The sequence below is a fragment of the Myotis yumanensis genome, unplaced genomic scaffold (genome assembly GCF_028538775.1).
Source record: "Myotis yumanensis isolate MYYU_CA2020_CCGP unplaced genomic scaffold, mMyoYum1.0.hap1 SCAF_15, whole genome shotgun sequence".
Classification (NCBI taxonomy): Eukaryota; Metazoa; Chordata; class Mammalia; order Chiroptera; family Vespertilionidae; genus Myotis; species Myotis yumanensis.
This window is the reverse complement of record NW_027223766.1, coordinates 21,661,251-21,669,956: the sequence shown is the minus strand read 5'-3', so window position 1 is coordinate 21,669,956 and position 8,706 is coordinate 21,661,251.

The following is an 8,706-nucleotide window of genomic DNA, read 5'->3' as shown; positions in this document are numbered from 1 at the left end:
GATGACTACTGTTTTTAATGTTCTCTACATTACAGTATGCATTCATTATATTAAACTTGGAGAAGTCATGCATCTTGAAGCTCCCTTCATTCTTCAGATTTCAAGCGGTTGCCCCTCTATTTCATGCACAAATGAAAGTGAAGTCATAGGTTACATGTCAAGAGGCAGCCCAGTGTCTTCCCACACGTTTCAGAGCGTCCCTGTGGAGGGCTCAGATGCTCCACGGTGCCCCCAGCTGTTGCCTGTGTAGGTAGGCACTGTGCAGACAGCTGCTCTGGGCTGCTCTGCCAACCAATCTTTCTCATCACTGCTTCGTGTCCCTGCAGCTCACTCCAGGCACCCTCTTACCAAAGCAGGAATGTGGCCTCTCTTTATTTCCAGAGCAGAGCTGAAACAACCTTTTATAACTAACAAATTTTACTAAAGTTTGATGATAAATAAAGGGATGGCATCTTGGAAAGCTTGAAAGTGCCTCCCAGATACCAGTGGGCTTGAGGTCATTCTGAATTCACCTTCAAAGGCAGTCTTAGGCAGCCTCCCCCTTCTTTTTTTTTTAATATATTTTATTGATTTTTTTACAGAGAAGAAGGGAGAGGGATAGAGAGTTAGAAACATCGATGAGAGAGAAACATCGATCAGCTGCCTCCTGCACACTCCCTACTGGGGATGTGCCCGCAACCCAGGTACATGCCCTTGACCGGAATCGAACCTGGGACCCTTGAGTCTGCAGGTCGACGCTCTATCCACTGAACCAAACTGGTTAGGGCAGCCTCTCCCATCTTAATCTCCTGTCTTGCCCTACAACCTTACAAAGGCTACAACATCACTAGGCCAGTGATTTTCACTGGTGTACCGCAAGAGTTTTTGAAACATGCAATACCTGACTATTTGGTCAGGGCCTCAGACCTCTCTTTTCCCTTAGATTTTCAATAACAAATGACAACAGCTAACACAATAGCCGTCCAGTGTGAGTAAATCAAAATCATACCTAACTTTTTTGTCAGATCGGTAAAACGTATATTTGTTGGTGTGCCGCAGAATTTTAGTAATTAGTTTTTGTGCGCCATGAGATGAAAAAGGGTGACAATCACTGCATTGGATGACAGAAAGTTTCAGCTCCATTATAATCTAATGGGACCACCATCGTATATGGCAGTGATGGCGAACCTATGACACGTGTGTCAGAGGTGACATGCGAACTCATTTTTTTGGTTGATTTTTCTTTGTTAAATGGCATTTAAATATATAAAATAAATATCAAAAATATAAGTCTTTGTTTTACTATGGTTGCAAAGATCAAAAAATTTCTATATGTGACACGGCACCAGAGTTAAGTTTGGGTTTTTCAAAATGCTGACACGCCGAGCTCAAAAGGTTCGCCATCACTGGTATATGGGGTCCATCATTGACTGATGCATCAGTGCAGGACTGTAATGCGTGCGGAAGAGAGGTACAAGCAGAGGTTGGGAGGTGGAGGTGGGAAGTAATAGTCAGATTCAAGGCCTTGTAAGTCAATGCGAGTTGAGATTATATTCAATGGGAAACCAATGGAGGGTGTTAGGCCCTGATTGGCAGTGAGTGAGTCAATCACCTCCAATGCTAATGTCTTTGGGTAACAAATACCGGCAACTTCTAGGAACTGCATGCATCTCTGAACACCAATATCGTCCGCAAAGAACAAGGGTCATGTACTAGCCCCCTTACTTGAGCATTTAATTTCTCCCTCCCCACCTTTGGCATCTGATCCTTTGAGAATACACCTGTGCCGATGCAGAGCTGACTATGTGCTGGTTCAGCTCACTGTGACACATAATAATCCTCGACATTAGTCAATATGTTGAAAATGGAAATTCAATCATGAAAGACATTTCTGCTTCCACATTATATAGAAATGACTTCATTAAGTTGGCTTTCAAAAAGTATTTCCCCCCAAAGCTGATGTCTCCTTAAACGGTTGTGTTAAAGGGCTCTAATGAAGACCTACATGGACTGAACCATCAGCACTAATGATGCCTGGCTCTGTCTTTGTCATTTGTGTGATGAGAAATAAAGAGACTGGAGATCTTCAGTTAATGCAATCCTTTTAGAGCTCTTTAATTGAGCAATTTCTTAAAGGACAACGTGTCCTGGGGAACAAACGCAGCTGAAGCAATTTCCTAGAGTTGCAGGCATTGTTACAGAGCAAACCTTTTCAGAGGAAAGAGGAAGGGGTGGTTGAAGAGGAGATGCTAGTTAAGGTAACACCATATTTCACACTTCGACCACTGTTCCACTCCCCTCTCTTTTTTCTCTGACTTTCCTTCCTCACATTACTAATCTTTCTGCATTTCAGATACTTGGGGGTCCAGTTCCACCGCTCTTTAACTCCGTCTCTTTGTGTCAGTGATGTTTCTCAGAGCCTGATCTTCCTTATGCATAAAAGGAGATGGGCATCTATCCCATTTGATTGGCAAGTGAGAAAACACAGGTAAAGCAGATAACACAGGCCCTGACGCAAGCGTTAAGTCCCCTACAAAAGTTAGTCTGCCCTCGTTCATCCTCCTGTCCCTTTTTTTGTCTACACCTGTCCATCATGGGAAGCAGATATTTCAGGTCAACAAGTTCTTGCAGCCATGGCTCACTTTAGCTGTCACCTTGAGGTCCAAGGGCTGGAGTCCACCGGCACAGAGTTTAATGTGCACTCAGAGTACATTTTTTAATCTTTATTGTTGACCGTATTACAGATATTCCTCCTTTATCCCCCTATTGCCCCTCCTCTACCTGGTTTCCACCCCCGCAAGCCTTCACCACCCTACTGTCTGTGTCCATAGGTAAGATCTTTGGTTAATCTCTGCCCACCCCCCAAATCCCCTTCATTCTGAGAGTCGTCAGTCTGTTCCATGTTTCCATGCCTCTGATTCTATTTTATTCACCAGTTTGTTTTGTTCATTAGATGTCTTGTTTGTTTATTTTGATTTCTAGATTCAATTGTTGATAGATATGTATTTATTGCCATTTTATTGTTTGTATTTTTATTTTCTTCATGAAGCTCTCGTGCAGATCCTTGAGTAACTTTATAACCGTGGTTTATAACTCTGTATCCAGTAGTTTGCTTGGTGGTTCCGTTTCTTTCATTTGTGACCTGTTTCTTTGTCTCCACATTTTGGCTGATTCCCTGTGTTTTTTTCTATGTGTTGGGTAGAGCTGCTATGTCTCCTGGAATTGGTAAAGTGGCCTTGTTTGGTAGGTGTGCTATAAGGACCAGTGGCTCAGCCTCCCCAGTCACCTGAGCTGGGCACTCTAGATGCGCCCCTGTGTGGGCTGTGTGCACAGTCTTGTAGTTGAGCCTTGATTGCTGTTGGCCTCTCTGGGAGGAATTGTCCTCCAGGCTAATTGGCCATGAGGACCAGCTGTGACTATAGTGGGAGAGCTGCTGTGCAGAAAACACCCCTATGGAGCAGGACTTGCTTCAGTGGGGCTTTGGTGCTCACTGAGTCTGCCTCTTGAGTGTGTTGCTTATGGATGTGTAGCATTGTAATCTGCTATGGTCTGACAATGTCCATGGGGTGCACTGGCTCTCGGGTCTCCAGGGAGGTGCAAAGTCAGCCACTGCCTGGGGCCACCTGGCAGGAGCTATTTGTATTGTGCTAGGACAGTGGTTCTCAACCTTGGCTGCACATTAGAATCACCTGGGAATCTTTTTAAAATCCTGATTTCTGGGCCTCATCCTCCGGAATGAAATCAGGATTTTAAAAAGATTCCCAGGTGATTCTAATGTGCAACCAAGGTTGAGAACCACTGTGCTAGGAGGTGCCCAGATTAGGCCCAGCTGTGAAGAAAGGTAGGCTCTTGCTAGTGCAGGGTCTTGGGCCTTTTATTGATAGGTTTGTGGCATACTGATGCCAGCTGCACCTTGTTTGAGAGATTTTAGCAAAGTCTGAAACCTGAGTCAGGATAGACCATTCATATGGAAAAGCTGCTGCAAACAGCTTGGGTGGAGCTATAAATTGGATGGGGTGGGGTCTGGGGGAATCACAGGGTGGAGCAAGCAGTGCAGGCCAAGTTGATGAAAACTTATATGGCTGCCAGTCAGCACTGCAACAGGCACAGCACAGGAACAATGACCCCTGCAAACACCCCCATCTGGGAGAAAGCTTCCCCTGAGTTCCTGTCCTGATGCCGGACAATCCAGTTCCTTCCCGTATATGTTTGCGTCCCCAAGAGCCACTGCCCAGCGCTGGAGCTCAGAGGGAGCAAGACCACGTAAGTTTCTACTCAGAACCTTTAAGAGGGACTCCTGGGATTCCAGCAGCCTTCGTGTCACTCAGCCATAATCCCCGCTGGCTTTTACAGTCTTTAGTTACAGGGATTTCTCTTCCCAGATCTGAGACCTTGGGCTGGGAGTCTGGTGTGGGCTGGGTCCCTTGCTCCTCGTGGGAGGCCTCCACAGACACTATCTCCCTCCCAATTAAAAAAAAAAATGGCACATGTAGGTGTCAGACCAGCCATTCTGCGCCTCTGCCCCTTTACCAGTCTCAACGTTCTTTCTTCTTTACTTCTCTAATTGTAGGACTTCCATTCAGCCAGCCTTCAGGCGGTTTTGAATGATGGTTGTTCTGTATTTTAGATGTAATTTTTATGTGGTTGTGGAAGGTGGCGAGTACAGGCATCTACCTACACCACCAATTTGGTTTTTCCTCCAGAAGTACATGTTAACATGCAGAGTGAACTTCTATTTTATTTTTATTTCGAGAGGTTTCACAAAGAATTATCTAATCCTAGTCAAGGACAAGATTTGTATTTAAAGTTGGGAGAAGCTATATAGTGACATTGAATCCTATACCTACTTACCCAGAAGCATTTAAGTAGCTGAAAATTACTGCCACCTGCACAGAGACCACTGGGAGAGAACTGACATCTAGTCAACAAGGGCGTAAACGTAGGCCCTCCTGGGTTGCTCTCCTCAAGCAGAACTCGGGGGCCCAGCCCAGGCTGTGTTCTGGTTGACCTAAGGCCTTGGAAACAAGAAGTGATTTCATGGGTAGGTTGTTAGGGGCCAAGCCTGGCAATGGTGCTCATGGGATCCTCATTTTTCTCCATCCCCATGTGAAGAGTCCTCTTCAGGTACCAACTTGGGAGACTCTAGGTTTTCTTTTCACTAAGGAGGATGGCATTCTCTTTCATGGGCAATCAAATCTGTTTTCGTACAGTTTCTTCAGCTTGGCTGAAGCTCAGGAGAGTAAGCAGCAAGAGCAGGTGAATCACACAGTGAAGCCTACATCATTGGGGTGTTAACGAAGGCCATTAAATCTGTCCTTTGGGATCTAAATATTGAAGTAGGGTTTTGATGATACTGTCAAATTGTTCCTAAAGTAGACTAATCCCAAATAACAATGCAGTAAACAGCACGATTGAAAACTCGGAAAAACTACTCAAGCTTTCCAATTGGTGTTTACATTAGTATATTCCCATTCTTAATGACATAAAAAGAAATAGCCTCACAGATGCTCAGTGCATCAGGGCACAGAGTCTGGAGGAAAAGCAGGTGGCGTATGTAGATCTGACAGCATTTGAATATTAAACAAATAAACCACAATTACATGGGCGTGGCATGCCTAATTGTGGGAAGTGGATATTTCAGGGGTTTGTCCTCTACACTCTTGAGTTCATTCAATGGCGGCACATGCTGCGGGGTAAGAGCAGGAAGCTGAACAGCAAAGGAGAATTCATGTGGTGGCACAGACCTGTGGTCCCAAAGGTGGAGGTGGCTCAGCCTGTACCCGAGAGAGGAAGGAAGACCTGGTGGACACTTCCCAGCTTGTTGTGCAGAGTGTGGGAGCAGGGTTGTTGCCCAACTGAAAACCAGGAAGAGCTACAGTAATCTCCATTAGAACTATCATGAGCTGCATGGAAGAAAGAATGGGGCAATGGGGAAAAGGAGAAAGAAGAAGGTAAGATTAAGTGAGAGGCCCTGGCTGGTTTGGCTCACTGGCTAGAGCATCGGCCTGGGGACTGAAGGGTCCCAGGTTCGATTCCAGTCAAGGGCATGTACCTTGGTTGCAGGCACATCCTCAGTAGGGGTGTACAAGAGGCAGCTGATTAATGCTTCTCTCTCATTGATGTTTCTAACTCTCTATCCCTCTCCCTTCCTTTCTGTAAAAAATCAAATATATATATATATATATATATATATGGCTCCTTACCTTAAAAAAAAAAAAAGATTAAGTGAGAGTTTGGAGAGGTAAAAGGAAAAGAGATTGGAGTGACTGGGAACTTTACGAATGAACGATGTCTACAGTGTGGTAGGAAGTCTTAGTGCATTTATGACAGTGCAATTGCTCCCTCCCCCATAGCCTCATACAAAAATAAAATGAAAACTTCAACCCAATACCTATTTTATTCTTCAGTGCTCCTTGGAGCTAGATTTATGTTTTGTTTTTCTGTGTATGATGCTGGGCTGAAAGGGGTTTTGAATTGGAAGGAAGAAAGCCTCATGTTATTTGGATTGAATTATTAAAATTGAAAGTGAGTCCAGTATAGCTTTCTCCAGTATATTTGGTGTTAGAAGTCATTGACATCAGCGCTTATTAATTGTGGTCAGAGGCTTTAAAGGCTTTTGGGTTGCCAAGTTCTTGTTACTTATTTTATGAAGGTGGCCTCATGGGCACCATCTTCTAGAGGCGAGTCAAATCCTGCTCCAGGGATTAAGTTGTAAAGTGAGTGCATAAAGCAAAAGTTAGGTGTAGTCAAAATTTCCATTAAAAATACCGTGATTCATCCTTCAAATACAGGACTCAATTGTACACTCAATTTCAGCAGGAGTTCCTCAGCAGTGAGCACACAGCTCCCCAGCAGTTATTTAAGCAGCACTGACCACACATGCAGGCCAACGTCAAGTCTCGCCTCCATGTGCATTATGTTCCAGTGAGGAGGCAGAGAATAATTCCACGAGCAAGTACATAAAATTACATCAGATAGTTTTATGTGCAGTGGAGACAAAGAGGGGAAGAGGAGAGGCAGAGAACGGATGTCATGAAGATCACAGACGTGTGCAAACAGGGCACCTGCCCGCCGTGGGACATCTGAATCCTGAACTGCAGCAAAAGATGTCAGAGTGGTGTGGTAAGTTTCTGAAGAATCGCTGTGTCATGAAACAGACTGGCTCGAGTTAGGTTTATGAGAAATTATAATACACTAGAGGCCCGATGCACAAAATTTGTGCAAGAGTAGGCCTTCCTTCCCCCAGCTGCTGGCACCGGCTTCCCTCTGGCGCCCGAGACCCAGACTTCACTATGGCCACCAGCAGGCACCCAGGACCCAGGCTTCCCTCACAGCCACGGCTTAGTCCTGAAGGACGTCCAGTCTAATTAGCATATTACGTTTTTATTATTATAGATGATAGAGAACTGGAAGTCTAAAAGCTAAGTTGATGCAGAAAAACTCATGATTAAAGATTTTCCCTTAAATTCGGAGGGGAAACCCTGAGAAGATTTAGAGCAGATTCTGTGGAGGAACTTTAGTCCAGCGGTCGCCAACCGGTGATCCACAGACCACCCAAAAGGTTGGCGACCGCTGCTTTAGTCTGTAGGAGAAAAATCCAATCAGGTCCACATTTGTTTAGAGCGCCTTTGCTCCCGTGTCTTGCTTACAGTAGATGTTCTTGCGTTAGTGCCTTCCCTGCCAGTCCGTCTCCCCGGAAGCATCTCTTAAGATGAGGCTCTGGCTCTTTACCCATCCAGAAAAATCCTCCTCTAGCCTAGAGGTTGCCCATTTATGCAGCAGGGAAAAGGGGGTTGTTATTTTGTGGGCAGCCCACAAATGTATGTACAGAAAAGTACCTGGCCCTTAAAAGATGATTAAAATTGTTTGCTTCCTTTCTTTTTATCAAGTCTTTTAGGGCCTCCTCATAGATCAGAATAGAAAACATCTAGTATTAGGTGTAAATCTATGTTTATACAGCCATTAGTATTTTTTAATTGAGATATTAATTGACATATTAACTCAGATGCACAACATAATAATTCAATAAACCATTAGTAAATAAATATAATGATTGTACTATTAGATGTTCTTTAGGTTTCTGGTGGCCTCTAAATTCTATTCTAAATGATTAGTAAACACTAAACATTGGGTTTAGCTGGTTCTCTCCTGACATCTAGTGTTCCTGATTCATTACTGCAATAACTTCATTTTCAATCACTACTGGAATAAAAATGTTATATGGAATTTTTAAAAAAATCCTTTTAGAAAAGTGGAATAAAATTACAAGCTAATAACAAAAAAAGCTTGTTTCTAAGGAGCAAAGGACCCTTTTCCCACAATCCTTTTCATATAAGAGGTATCTGTTCTTGCTCTTCTGATAGGTAACGCAGCATGCACGTTGGGCTGTTCCATTATTGTGGAGGAGGGAAAGGAAATGAGGGGAGGCCACTTACTGATGGCCTACTATGGGCCAGGTTCTGCACCTGAATACTTCAGTGGGACTTATCCCTGTGCTTTTAGAAGCTGTAGGACCATCCTAACCCCATTCTAACCCCATCCCAACCATGGAAACTCAGCCTGACAAGGTATTGAGACTGTCTGCTCTGCAGTGGGGGCAATGGAGCCAACATCCCTTCATAAAACATCTTCTGCCAGACAAGTTATGTACACATGTGGGCACTCAGAACTATCTTCTAAATAGAAATGAGTGACAGGCTCTGCCCTTAAGTCCTATCCAGGCAAGGG